Source organism: Mauremys mutica, chromosome 7 (assembly GCF_020497125.1).
Source record: "Mauremys mutica isolate MM-2020 ecotype Southern chromosome 7, ASM2049712v1, whole genome shotgun sequence".
Taxonomy (NCBI): Eukaryota; Metazoa; Chordata; order Testudines; family Geoemydidae; genus Mauremys; species Mauremys mutica.
The window spans coordinates 2,822,189-2,835,840 of NC_059078.1; the positions used below are offsets into that span (position 1 = coordinate 2,822,189).

Genomic DNA, 13,652 nt, shown 5'->3' on the forward strand with positions numbered 1-13,652 from the left:
CGAGTGTCAGGCATATGTACACATACCAGTGGAGTTGGTGTTTCATGACCTGTGTTTCTATACTGCTGATATTGGCTGCAGAGAGAACACTGATGATGTTAGTGTGTCGGTCTTCCCAGCTGATCCTGAGAATCCTCCTGAGGCAGCGCTGCTGGAACCACACCAGCCGCTTGAGATGTTGTTTGTAGGTTACCCAGATCTCACACCCATAGAGAAGGGTGGGGATGACAACCGCCTTATAAACCAAAATCTTGGTACCTGTTTGCAGATCCCTGTCATTGAAGACTCGTTGGAGTAGTCTTCCAAAGGATGTGCTGGCACAGTGGATCCTGTATTCAATTTCTGTGTCAATGCTGGCTGTTTGGGAGAGGTGGCTGCCAAGGTATGGAAAATGGTCCACATTTTCCAGGGGTTCTCCGCTGATGGTGATTTGTGGAGTACAAAGAGTAGTTTGTGCAGGTGAGTGCTGGTTTTCCCGATGGTGAGAGAGAGACCCAAGCTGTGATAGGCATCTGCAAAAAGATTTAGGGTGCTTTGCAGGTCGGCCTCTGTGTGTGCAAGAATGACAGTCATCTGCATACTAAAGGTCAGTGATACCAATTCTCATGATCTTAGACTTTGTTTGGAGATGTCGAAGATTGAGGAGTTGGCCATTCATACAATACTCAACACTATCCCGTCACGAAGGCGATCATGAATGAGAATCAGGATCACGGCAAGGTAAATGGAGAAGAGTGTTGGAGGAATGACACAGCCCTGCTTGACACTAGTGCAAATGGTGAATGGTTCAGTCTCTGAGCCGTTGCACAAAATGGTGGCAGGTGACTGCCACCCTGCATACTATATTCTATTACAACTACCACTACAGCCTCCAGGCCAGATCCTAGGCTGGTGTAAATCAGCTACACTGAAGTTAAGTGGAACAATGCCAATTTACAGCAGCCAAAGACCTGGCCCTGTGAATATGTATATGTACACACACACACACACACACACACACACACACACACACACACACACACAGTTGTATCTTTAAATTAGTTCCAGGCACAGAAGCATTCAGAGAATGTTTTTACTGTTGACCTCCTAGTGAATACTAGATTGACTTGATGACAGTGATTGAATATCTCTTGGGATCCATATGCAATCTTACTCTACTGAAGGTGGAAACTTGATGCTCTCAGACATTCTAGGTATCTACAGGGCTCTACCACACAGCAAAGACATTAATAATGTATAGTATACAATACAGTGGAAGAATGTGTCATGCTTAATACCACAAACACACACTGTTAGTTTCATTTCAATGCTCACTCTAATGATTGCAATTATTGATTTTTAATACCAGGATATGTCCAAAGCAGTTTTGGTGAAAGGTTACTTTAACCAAGCCTCTAATGGCTACTGAGCATTACAAAAGCCTTTTGAAGTATTCAAGATTTCAGTTGCAAAGTCAAACAATTTCCAAGTGACAGCTTCCACTACTGAGATGTAAGTAGTTGCATTTTACTTTCCACCTACCCATCAAAACAGTGGTTACTCTCCTCTTCTCTAGAAAGCCCACATCAGAAGCAGTTGTTGCTATATTAAGGAACTGTCACCATTTCCACTGTACCTCTCATCACCTGCTTACATACAGCATTGCAGCTGATATAGTAGGAATATGCTGTGTTCTGGAATTCCTGCAACAGGATTTACGAAAGGACATATTTTCTCAGAGACCCTTTCTTTAGACCCTTTGCTGTGGTTTGGCATGTTTTTAATGCATGTATTCTTTCAATTTCATTGTTTCCCTTTGCAGCTCTTTTTTGCAAATCTTAGCCTGCCTCTCTGTTATTTGAAGGTTATATTTGTGCTTTGTGAGATATTCTGTCTCTTCCAAGATTATCATCAACTATTAAGTGTATGCGAAAACATTAAAACTCATTTAAATGACGGACCATGGCTTAAGCATAATTATCAAAGCCACCTCTTTAAAATCAATATCAACAAAGCATGCACACTGCAGTTAAAATTTAAATTGCAACAGAGATAACTTTTTCTGTTTATATATCTAAATTATGCATCTGAACAGAAGTATTAATTATTTGTTATTAAGATGCTCAGCTAATATCAGACCTTAATTAGTCTTTAATATTACACTAAAGTATAAAGGTATTGATTAAAAGTCAAACGTTCTCTCTTCAGCTCTCCGTGCAAAATTAAAATGAGGGAATGAAGGTTTGGTTTGGTTTGGTTTGGTTTGGTTTGGGGAGTTTCAAGCATTTGGGTTTATCTGAACTTACTTCTTCATGGGCTTTTCTTGGAGTCCTAAATAGAAAAAAAAACAATGGCAATAAATATTTAACTAAACTTACGACTTTACTAATAATTATTTATGAATGGATCTGTTCGTTCTGTAGCTGAGACCTTCAGAGACTGCTCAGCAACATGTGAATCATATAGATTCAATATCCTCGTTACTAATCGTAGCTAGATGTTCTGATGCAAATCACTGCAGGAAAAAATGATGCTCCAATGGCATCTTGGTTTAACTGAATTTGGGGAACACTGATGAGGGAAAAATTACTGTGTGGAAAACAATTTCAGAATGTGGTTATCTTTGCACAGAATTCATTAAAAAAACCCAGCAATAAAGTTATGCTCATTTTTTTTGTTTTTTAAAGGTGACAGCTGTTAATTTTTAGCCCTTGTGTAATTTGTATTTCTAATTCTATTTGCACTGGTATGTCTATTTTCCTTTTGGGAGTGGCTTGAACCTGCTCACAAGCTCACAAACCTTGCAGAAGTCTTGGGTAAATGCGGATGGAGTTCATGCGAGACAAGTTCTTCTTCTTCTTCAGCTTTGTATGCGGCTCGAGCATCCATACTACACATCATGCTGAGATCATGTCTCCTGTCTGATCACTCAGCACTTATTAGCATGCAAATACCGACTGACTTCTGTGTAAACCAGACTGAAAGGCATTCATTCAAAGGGGCTAAATATGGCTGGAACCATTTGTAAGAGGCACAGGTATCTTAGTCACAGTAGGTGGGTGCTGGTAGAAAAGATGACTAATAGGTGGACCCAGGGGTAACTTCTTCTACTGATGTTGTCTTCTTCTACTTGATCTCTCTGGTCGGTGCTTTATGAACCCATAATAAATAACAATAGGAAGGTCTATAGCATTAAGGATCCAGTTCTGCAAGGTACTCAGCACCTTCTGTATGTAGCAGGGACCTTTTCACATGTTGCTCAGTTGGCATCAGCTCCTCAGACATTTCAGTTCCATTTCTAGCCAGCACTATTAGGCTGGCTGACTAATGCCAGTTCTCCCATTTTTCTCTTTACAAACTCTGAAGTCTAATAATTTTTTTCCCGATGGAAGACATTTCTTTCACGATGGTCAGAACTATATGGATTTTCTTTTCCTTTCAACACCTTAGCCATCTCCTTAGAATTCTGAATTGCTTTCTTAAGTACAAAGTCCTTCTCTGTGAATTTTAAAAGCTTTTCTATCACAGCCTGAAATGCTTTGTCAGATATCCATTTAGGTCCTGGTACTACTTTAGAGTCCCAGATTCATTTTCCCCCTTTATCTTCAATAGTTTTCTTCAGCAATTTTTGAATAAACATAACTATGAAAGGATTCCAGACACCGCTATCCTGATTAGATGAAATATCTTCTTATATTGGGTTTTCAAGAACATTGAACTCCTTCCAAATTGTGAGGATTATATAAAATAAGTAAAATATTATAATATATGAATTGTGTATATGTGGCTAGAGGTTTTTTAAAAAAAATTGGAAAAAAATAAAACTAAGGAGACAAAACAGACTGTTAGCTTGTTAGGATGAAGTTTTCTGAATCTAGATAACTTCTGTAATAGCAATTTGACAGATGAAGTCTAGCTTTAGAAAAAAATAAATCCTAACAAAAGGCAATCATTTTCATGCAAATTACAAGACTTAAGACTCTGGTTATTAGCATCCAAACTAGAGAAAACTGTCAGCCTTCATCATCTGTAGACAAATGTTTTAATTTGAAAATTTCACTAGCAAATTTTCAAGCAACAAATATGCCTCTTTATCAACGTCTACCTTCATTCACAATTTGCAACTTCATAAATAAGAAGTCTGAGGCCATGAGTTCCATATCATTCAGCAAACAGCTTCCTGTGACTGTGTGGAGTTCTCATTAAAATAAAATTCAGATGAAATACAACACTGGAAAACCTCTGCCTTCAGAAAAATATGGTGTACATATCTCCTCCTAAATTACAGGAGAGATGTGAATTCTGGCTCACCAGACCATAAGAGATCCTAGAGGCTAGGCTATTATGGTTAATGAACCGTTTTCAGTCCAACTACTCTAACCTGAGAGGTTATAGACTGAAAATACGCCTGTAACTTGTGAACTTTTTTTGTATTCATTTATTTAAGATCTCAATTAAAAACCCACCCTCACATATTTCTTGTAGATCAAGGCACTTTGATCCAATCAAGGAATTTATGTACTAACTGTAGCACACTGGAAGGCCTCTTGTGCTGTGCTACTAATCAAAAGGCAGAGATGCACTTAAACGATTCATAATAATGGTATTGTGACACGGAGCTGTTCAAAAACTTGGATCTCGGGGGGGGGGGAATAATTAATGACATGTTCTCAAGATGATTGAATAATTCCCTCCTAATGCTGACAAATGATAGAGTCAAACACCCAGCAGAGACACTGCATTGCCTCTCTCCCCCTGCACCCTTCAGGGAGGTAAGTGCCTTAGTTGCTATTTTACCAGGGGCGGCTCTAGGCATTTTGCCGCCCCAAGCACGGCAGGCAGGTTTGCCTGCGGAGGGTCCGCTGGTCCCGCGGGAGGTCCGCCGAAGCCGCGGGACCAGCGGACCCTCCGCAGGCAAGCCGCCGAAGGCAGCCTGCCTGCCGCCCTTGAGGCGACCGGCAGAGCACCCCCAGTGGCTTGCCGCCCCAAGCACGCACTTGGCGTGCTGATGCCTGGACCCACCCCTGTTTTTTACATATAACGTTCTGCTTCCCAGAATGCACCACTTATCCGAGGGAAATGGATTTCTGTCCTCAAGAACAGTCTCAGAAGTGCTTGCTACAAAAGCAGTCAAAGGATTTAGGCCTCAATTTGGAAAAGCATCCCAAATTCAGGACAACACTATCACATGTGCTTAATTCTCATTGAAGTCAATAGGACTGGAGCACCCACTACTGGCACCTCAATATTTTGGTGGTAGGTATACAGGACTCTTCATTCATCACTCATTTCATGCCACCCAAGCCTCTGTGGGAGTGGGACCATGACACTTAACCTGTGCATGGGGAAGAAAACCTGACTCTCTCTCATCTGAGGATGGTGGAAATGCTGCTCAGTACACAACAGCAACTCAAGGAGAGTGCGAAGACAGAGCACTTGCCCTCCACGGCTCCCTGAACCCTCTACCAGGCTTAGCCAAAGCTGCTCCAAACTCTAGCCTATTATACACCAACCCATTGTGTTGCCACCACTGTCACTAGACTGGCCCAGAAATAATCTCATAATGATAAAAACATTAAGAAAGGGGAGAGGACCTATATCTTACCTGGTCCCTCTATACAGGAGTGTGTGCCTGCCCTGGTCAGGGAGGTTCACAGAATAGGGCTGCGTGCCTGCCTCTCCTCCTGGTTTCCAAGGTAGCCATAGAAGCCATTATTTTTAATCTATCAACATCCACCCGGAATCTTGAGACCTTTCCTTTAGGATGTGGGCCTGGGTGAAGAATTGGGACTCTGTTGGGCTACCCTTGCAAATATTGACTAGTCCGACAGGCAGCTTGCTGTGCGAGCCACACTGAGCAAGTTACACCTATGCTGCGCTATTCCTACTTGCTCCCGAGAGAAAACAAAGCCTCATGTGGTCTGCGTCCTGGGAACCATACAGATAATTATTTCCTTATCATTCTGTTGCCAGGTGAGATCAGTGGAGCTGCTCCTGTGAAAAGTCCTGATATCTAAATCCTGGCAGATGGGTGAAAAGGTGTTTTTGGTGGTGGTTTACTCACTGTGGAACAGACTCTGTTTCCAGATTAGCAGAACTTCAGCTAGGGTATACAAGGCTATTTATATTATATATCTACACACACATACATACAGACACACACACATCCTTCCCTTATCCAGTTTAGTCATTCCTGTAGTATTTGTCCAACAAGTATGGATGCCTGGCAGTAAAGGCAGTAAGTGGTCAGAGGAATGCATATGCAAATGATCAGAATACCTTCTCTTTTCATTTGACAGGACTCCAAGACACAGATCTTATAAAGAAGTGAAGGAAAGCTACCACCGAGATTCCGCTCAGCTCCATCAGGCTGATCCACTTCAAATGCCACGGATATTTTTGAAAATAAAGTAAGTGGCTTGATTTTCCAGAACGAGCTAGAGGTGATCAGCACTTTGGAAGAAAGAGTCATTCATGTCAAATGAAAATGGTTTCAACATATTAGTATCATTTTACATTTTGTAAGAGTTAGGAATGAGAATTTGTTTATGGGGGGGGAAGAACCGAGAAAAAAACCTGTACTTAATATTATACATGACTATAGCAGAATGAACAAGATTTTCGTTATATAAGATCATTAAAATTTATCACCTTAATTCTTACTCTTCTATACCAAGCCTGCTAAATCAATAACCTGACCATCCTCCCTGCCAAAAGGAAGTGTTCAGAACAAAGACTTGTACACACAATAAGCATTTTCAGACTATTAGTGGACCAAAAGGGAAGAGTTCCTTCAGTTCAGTGGATGAAATTATATGGTGAAGAAGGGCAAGACAAAGCCTTACGTGCTACTTACCAGCTGTAGGTGCCTGAATATGGACCTGATAATTCAGGTATCTCTAAGGTATCCCACACAATGCTAGTTGCTACAGTACCGTGACCTGCCCATTTGAAGCAGTGCCTATGTTGCCAAGCTCTACCTTTCTTGCGATAGTTTTGTTTGTACTGGTCTTTCCCGATGTGCAGCCATACGTTTTGGTTGAAGCTTATGTCCAAGGCTCCACCTTTCTGATTATTTTTTTGGTCATCTCCTCCTGCTGTCTTACCTTAGGCAGAGTTTGTTGATTTCAGGCAATAGTTTATGGCCCATTTGTTCACCCAGGTCATTAAAGAATCAGAGTTACAGAGTGTAAGGCCAGAAGAGACCACCACATCATCACTGGCCACCAACACTACTCAGCACCTGCACACTAAACCCAATGACCAAAATTAGGCAAAGGTATTACATCTCCCAGGAGATTAAACTATTATGTCTAGTCTCCACAGGCAGAGAACAAGAGGGACCAAGGTGCACCGATGTCCGAGCCCCCCGCAATGTCAGGGAAATGGTGTACCCAGATAATCCTGGCAAGTGACCTACAACCCACGCTGAAGAGGAAGGTGAAAAACTCCCAAGGTCACTGCCAATCTGACTTGAGGGAAAAGTCCTTCCTGATCCCACATATGATGATCATTTAGACTCCAAAGATGTGAGCAAGATACAGTCAACTAAGCATATGAGAGAGAATTTAAGCCTGTTGACAAATTACGACATTTAGACTCAGAGTACTGGCCCACCTCGTCCCGTGTCCCATCTCCAGGCATGGCCATGTCTGATGCTTCAGATCAAGGAAACAAAAACAAACAAAAAGAACCCCAACCAACCAACCAAGCACCACCTCAGAATGCCCTCGGAGGGAAAAAGTCCCTTCCTGACCTCTGCAGGTGACCAGCTGAAGCCCTGAAGCATAAGAGAAAAGTTTTGTATTTGTTTGTTTTTAACATCTACTGAACTAAAAAACACCTGAATGGATTTTGATGAAATTTCTGTTCATACAAACCATTCACTTTTGTGCTGACACTAAACATAAGAAATGTAATATGCCCAAGAGGAGTTTTTGTTTATAGAAAGTTGTGGGCAACTGAAAAAAGAGAGTGGATGGGGAACATTATTATAGAAGTTGCATTTCAACGTTAATTATATTAATGCAGTTTCTGGTTCCTGCTATAATTTCACATCATCATAACCTTGTTCTATGTCACCAGCCCAATATACTCAGTAATTCTTATTTATTCTTAATCTAATTTTACAAAAGGTCATCACAGTCATTCTTTCTAACTAGCAAAACGTTTGTTTATAATCCCCACCCCTGCCATATCTGATCAAGTTACAGTGAAATGTACACCTGCAGAGGGATATGCAAATAGTGTTCACAATACATATTCAAAACAGAAATCTTCTTATTACCTAGTGAGCTGGACCTCATTTTGAGACTGAGGTGTTACAGGCTTTTAAACTGCTGCAAGATTAAAACTCCAACTAGCTTCAGACGATGCAAAAATCATAACTTATTTTAAAGGCTTTGGGGTGGGGGAAAGAGTGGGAGTGTTCCAAATCAGAGCTAACCAGCAGACACAGATCTGTACCACTGAGTCTCATTTACATCTTAACAGTGTTTTAATAAATATTATGAGTCAACAATTAGCCATGTAGGGGAATATAAACTGTCAGTATTCCTAATTTTTTATACTGAGCAAGTTCTGCAAATAATATATTATTGAATTCGTAGCTGCTGAGTGATGCCTTTTCATGACACTCAGTGCTTTCCAAACTCAGTCTTCCAGAAAGGAAACTGGGTCTAAACATACTGTTTGCATTAGATACATATGGCCCAATTTTCACAGTGACTGCGCAGATACAACTCCAACTTAAATCAGTAGGAGCTGCTAGTGTTCACCCCATTAGAAAACCAGGCCCCGGTGCAAACTCTGGTGTTCTACAAAGACACAGTGCTTGCCCTAAAAGGCTTATAATCCGAGCGCCTCCTTCTAGGAGCAGCATGGGGACTCCCCCTTTTTGAAGTCAATGGAAGTTGCGGGTGTTTGTCCTCTCAAAGGAGACCATCAGTTCCTTGCAGGAGTGAGTCTTAAGCACAGGACATATGGACAGGTTATAGAGGCTGACAACTAAGCAGTGATGCTTAGCATGGATCTTTCTAGCTCCAGAGGGTTGGCTTTGGTTTAGATTTATTTGGTAAACATTTCTTTAAGGAGAGTGCTGGGGCCCCTGCCCTCTTGAGAGCAGCATGGTTTCAAGATGGCCCTAACACTCAACTGTGTGGTATGATTTTATAAGATTTATTCAATACCTTCATTATCTCTGCATGGACTGGTAAAAGCTCAAAGGATTGTGCAGTCCAATGAAGTTCCTTGGAAACAAATACATGAGAAAGAGGAAAATATCCAAACCAAAACAAAAAGCAATCTCCTAAAGGAATCAGTCTACAATACTCGAAATGTAATGCTCTTAAAACATCCCCATGGTATAATCTTACTGAAAATTGCTCCCAAGGGAGAGATCCAGGAACTAGTATGAGTCACGTGTGTCAGTGAACACAACTATGTTGGATAAATAACTGAAGCAGGGGCCAAAGGGAGTTCAAGCACAAATGTACTGTTCCCCAGGCAGAATATGCAGTAGGAAGAAAATGGATCTCTTGTTTGTTTCTCTTTCTATTCTGTCAATCAATCTATTTCCTTTCTCTGGACACCCCTTCCCCTAAGGCTGAGGGAGCTTTGCTAGAGAGAGAAAGACATAATCCCACACAGCAATAAAATCAGTGAGCAAATCTCACAAATAAACTGTGCCCAGGAAAGTCCCTTTCAGCACCAACACTGGCATTAAAGGGATTTTGCAAATGGTGTCAGAATCGTGTTAATGGAATAGTTTTTTCCTGCAGAATCATGTGCAAACTACCTCTCTGGGAACTTGTTTCCCAAAAGGGAGCACCTTATCGTCCCCAGGGGAAAGATACACCGGCTTTCATTGGGAAGACCTACCCCCAGCTTCACACATTTAGCCTATGGTCTTTTAACTTCTTCAACCTATGGGTAAGAGTTCCTGTGTCTCTCTAATTTCTATACACATAGACCCACTGATTGTACTCTAGACCATGGCAGATATAGGGCCCAATCTCTTGTGACCGATCAGGGCTGGAAATGGGAGCATCAGACCATAGAAAGCCACAAATCTCCCTTTTCCAATGGGACAAGGCTTTCGCTTCCAGCCTTGAAAGGCAGTGATATGACTGGAACTTTTTACGTGCATTTCTAGACATTCTAAGTTGTAACGGTTCCAAAATGTATTATTGCCCCCTTCTTCCAAGGCCTCCACAATGGCTCTCTCAGGTCTGCAGGAGCCTGGCTTTACAAACAGATCGGCCTGATCGTGGGTGTTTGTATAAACTTTTGTGTTTCTCACAGTACAGCAGATATGTCAAGCATTCAAATTACTATGTCATTTGACTCTGTGATATAATGTGAAACCACCATCAGCCACATCAACACAGTCACTGTTTACACAGTATTCAGTGCACTAAAAGCAAATGGTGACAGAAGAGGAAGCTTTAAACAAAAACGTGGCCTAAACAGCGTATGCAATCATGGAGGCGGGGAGCAGACTTAACGTTTTCATTCCTGTTGGATTCTGATGGCCTACTTAAGTCTCTTAGGACTCTGCCAATCCTGAATCACGGAATATTAAACGGCATGGCATCCCACACCAGCCTCCGTTTTCATACACATGCCTCACACACACAAGGATTTTTATACTGGAAATTGTTTGCAGGACGCAGTCAATGCCTTTTGAATAAACATTGCTTAGCCCCTCCCAGGGTTCAGTTCTGCTTCCCTCCCATCCATCACTTTCTTCCTGCCCAAAATATCCATGGACTCCCAGCGGGGCCAGGGCAGACTAGCAGTGGGAGGAGAAGCAGGATCTACCTCCCTATCAGAACGTTCTTAAAGTTTGCAATATGAAATTGATCAATAATCGGAGCGAGCCTCAGGAGCTCACCTCTGGCTGGCGATCACACAGGTAGCTGACAGTTTAACAAAAGAGATAAAGCAAAAACGAAGATTTCTTATGCACCAGCTCCCTCTCCATTGGCTTTTGGTGCTGCCCCCCTCAACCCCCAATGTTTGTACTGAGGTTTGTGGCTGCCAAGGGAATGCTGCTCAGTGATGCCTTACTGTCTGAGCGTTGTGAACAACAGCCGAGCTGGGGAGAAAGAGAACTTGTAAATGGGTGCTCTGGTACCATGCTGGCTAGTCGCTGTCACTGCACAGCCTTTTTAAAAAATGTAACTGATTTAATCCTCATTACCAGGAAGCAGTGGCTTTACGTCCAATTTTATTGTGCACAATAAATGATAGACAAATATCAGATGATTTATGGACTCCCGGATGTTAGCCTACTGGAGCAATGAATTGGGTTTACCATTCAGAGTGCCAAATTCTCCTTCCACTTACACCAGCGTCCTCACTCAGAAATCGATGGAGTTACTCCAGATTTATACTGATGCAGCTGAGAGCAGAACCTGGCCCAGTCTCTGAGCAGTGTCAAGGTAGCATCCACTGCCTCCTTGCACTGAGGATGACAACAGCCATGGCACTTAACTGGGAACTTCAAGTGACTTTTTTTCCTTTTTTATATTGACCTGGAACCTGATCTGAATTCTTAATGCAGGAGCCAAGCTACCACGGGGTCCGATTTATGATTATTTTCATAAGACAGGCCTTGTCAGGGATTTTTGATTTGATTTCATTCAGTTTCTCTATTGCAATACCAATAACATGTTTCACATTTTGAGAGTGTAGTGCATTCAAGGCTGGTGGAAGGCAGAGATGGACCCTCTTAAATGTGATTTCTTGGTGTCCTCAATTCTAGGAGCTGTTCCTAGGGGCACTGAGTTTTAGATGATGTGGAAAGGAATTTCTTGGTATCTCCCTCCCCCCATACAACTACTTTTAGTAATTATTTGAACAAGATTTAACTGAGATGAAAGAGCTCGTTTCGCCCTTTGATGTGAATACATAACTAGCATTAACATTTTATTATTAATGGGAGTTGTGGACACAGTGAGGGAAGAACGCATTCCCCTAATTCCTATTTTAAGCTAATGCTTTGCAGAATTCTTGTAGCTCTAATAAGCAACAAAATGGGTAAATAGTCTGTGTACCGAAAGTATCCATGTTAACAACACACTGAACACACATATTATTAGCAGGAATATTTATCAGCATCCAGTATTAAGGTGACAAAACAGCTTCCATTTATAAGCGCCAATTTTCAACATAACTTTTTCAGAACTTTCTGACATATTCACCTTTTGGGGCTGTTATTTTCTATGGGGTCGGACTTCCCCTGAAAGTGAATTTTTCTGGAAAGGGTGATCAAAAATTATACAACCAGTTTGAGTTATAAGAGAATAAAAAGCATAAATTCACCCCAGTGGGAAAACATTCTATCCTTATTTATATACTTTATTTAATGTATTTATTTATTTAGGAAGAGTTGGTGTAAACGGGTCGGACTCACCCCTGCAGCGCCTCCTGCTGGTGACTCCGCGGAATTAGCTGGGTTTCCAGCATAGAGCGCCCTCTGCAGGCCAGTGATCCGCCTGTTCCCTGGCCCCGAGTCCGTCCCTGGACCCTGGTGCCCTTTTACATGGGGTGCTGCCCCCGCAGCGGTAACCCCTTTCTCTCAGGGTTTCCCCTCTCAGGGAGCCCCCACTCTCTATCCCCACCTTGCCTCAGTGTATGGCCACTGCCAGTCATTGTCTAGTCCCACGCCCTGGGGCAGACTGCAGTCTCAGCCTACTCATCACTGGCAAGGAGGGTTTGGACCTGCTGCCTTGGCCTACCCCGGGGCTGCCCTCTGCAACCCCCAGTACCTGTTAGCCCAATGCTAGGCCGCAGCCTGGGGCTTTCCAGGCTGGAGCTCCCCAGCCTTTCCCCAGCCCTGCTCCACTCAGGTACTCTATCTCAGCTCCCTGCAGCCAGGCCCTTCTCCCTCTGAATACAGAGAGAGAGAGACTGGCTTCCTTCTGGCTTCCCTGGCCTTCTTATAAGGCCCTGCAGCTCTGTTTGGGGCGTGGCCCCAGCTGCAGCCATTTTCCCAATCAGCCCAGCCTAAAGCCCCTTTCCAGGGCTGTTTTAAAGCCCCAAAAGGGCAGGAGCGGGTAACCACCCCGCTACAGTTGGGTAAAACCAGCTGTAATCTGAACCTTGACAGGGAGTGAACCCCCACCAAGGGCTTGTCTGCAGGGGAAAATTCACCAGTACAGAATAATTATACCACTATAGCTAACTGGTGTGACTCCTGTACAGATACTCTAACGCAAGAATAGAAGTGACTTATTTCAGGAATACAGGGAGTTATGGTGCAGTATAATTATTCCGCTATAATTATGCCAGTCCATTTCCCCATGTAGATAAGGGATAAGATCCAGTGCATCCATGTGTCTTTGCTATTTTCTTTTCTTTAAAAGGCATGCTTTGGTCCTGCTTTGAGCAGGGGGTTGGACTAGATGACCTCCTGAGGTCTCTTCCAAGCCTCATCTTCTATGATAAGCAATTGAAAAATTATACTGCTCAACATGTTCAGTGACGTCTGCTCAGAGTTCAGCAAAGCCTAACTAAGCTCCAGCTCCTTTGTAACTAATACTGGGTGAAAATTTTTCGATGAATAGAAATTTCATCAAAAATGCAGTTGGGGGAGGTGGGGAGTTCTGAAACTTTTTGTGAATCGGAGTCTAATTTGATTCATAGTTTCTGCCAAAACCTTTTTTCTT

At 42.5% G+C, this 13,652-nt stretch overlaps 1 protein-coding gene and 1 long non-coding RNA gene across 12 annotated transcripts in view; one reads left to right on the plus strand and one right to left on the minus strand.

The window, feature by feature from the left end:
* Positions 1-13,652, plus strand: part of LOC123374009 — a 192,121-nt gene that overhangs the window by 159,208 nt on the left and 19,261 nt on the right. For all 3 annotated transcript variants that reach the window (XR_006580973.1, XR_006580974.1, XR_006580975.1), the window contains one exon: positions 6,279-6,389. This is a non-coding gene — a long non-coding RNA (uncharacterized LOC123374009). The remainder of the gene's footprint in view (positions 1-6,278; positions 6,390-13,652) is intronic.
* The window catches only part of FHIT (fragile histidine triad diadenosine triphosphatase), a 1,025,256-nt gene that overhangs the window by 85,127 nt on the left and 926,477 nt on the right, over positions 1-13,652 (minus strand). The window lies entirely within an intron of this gene.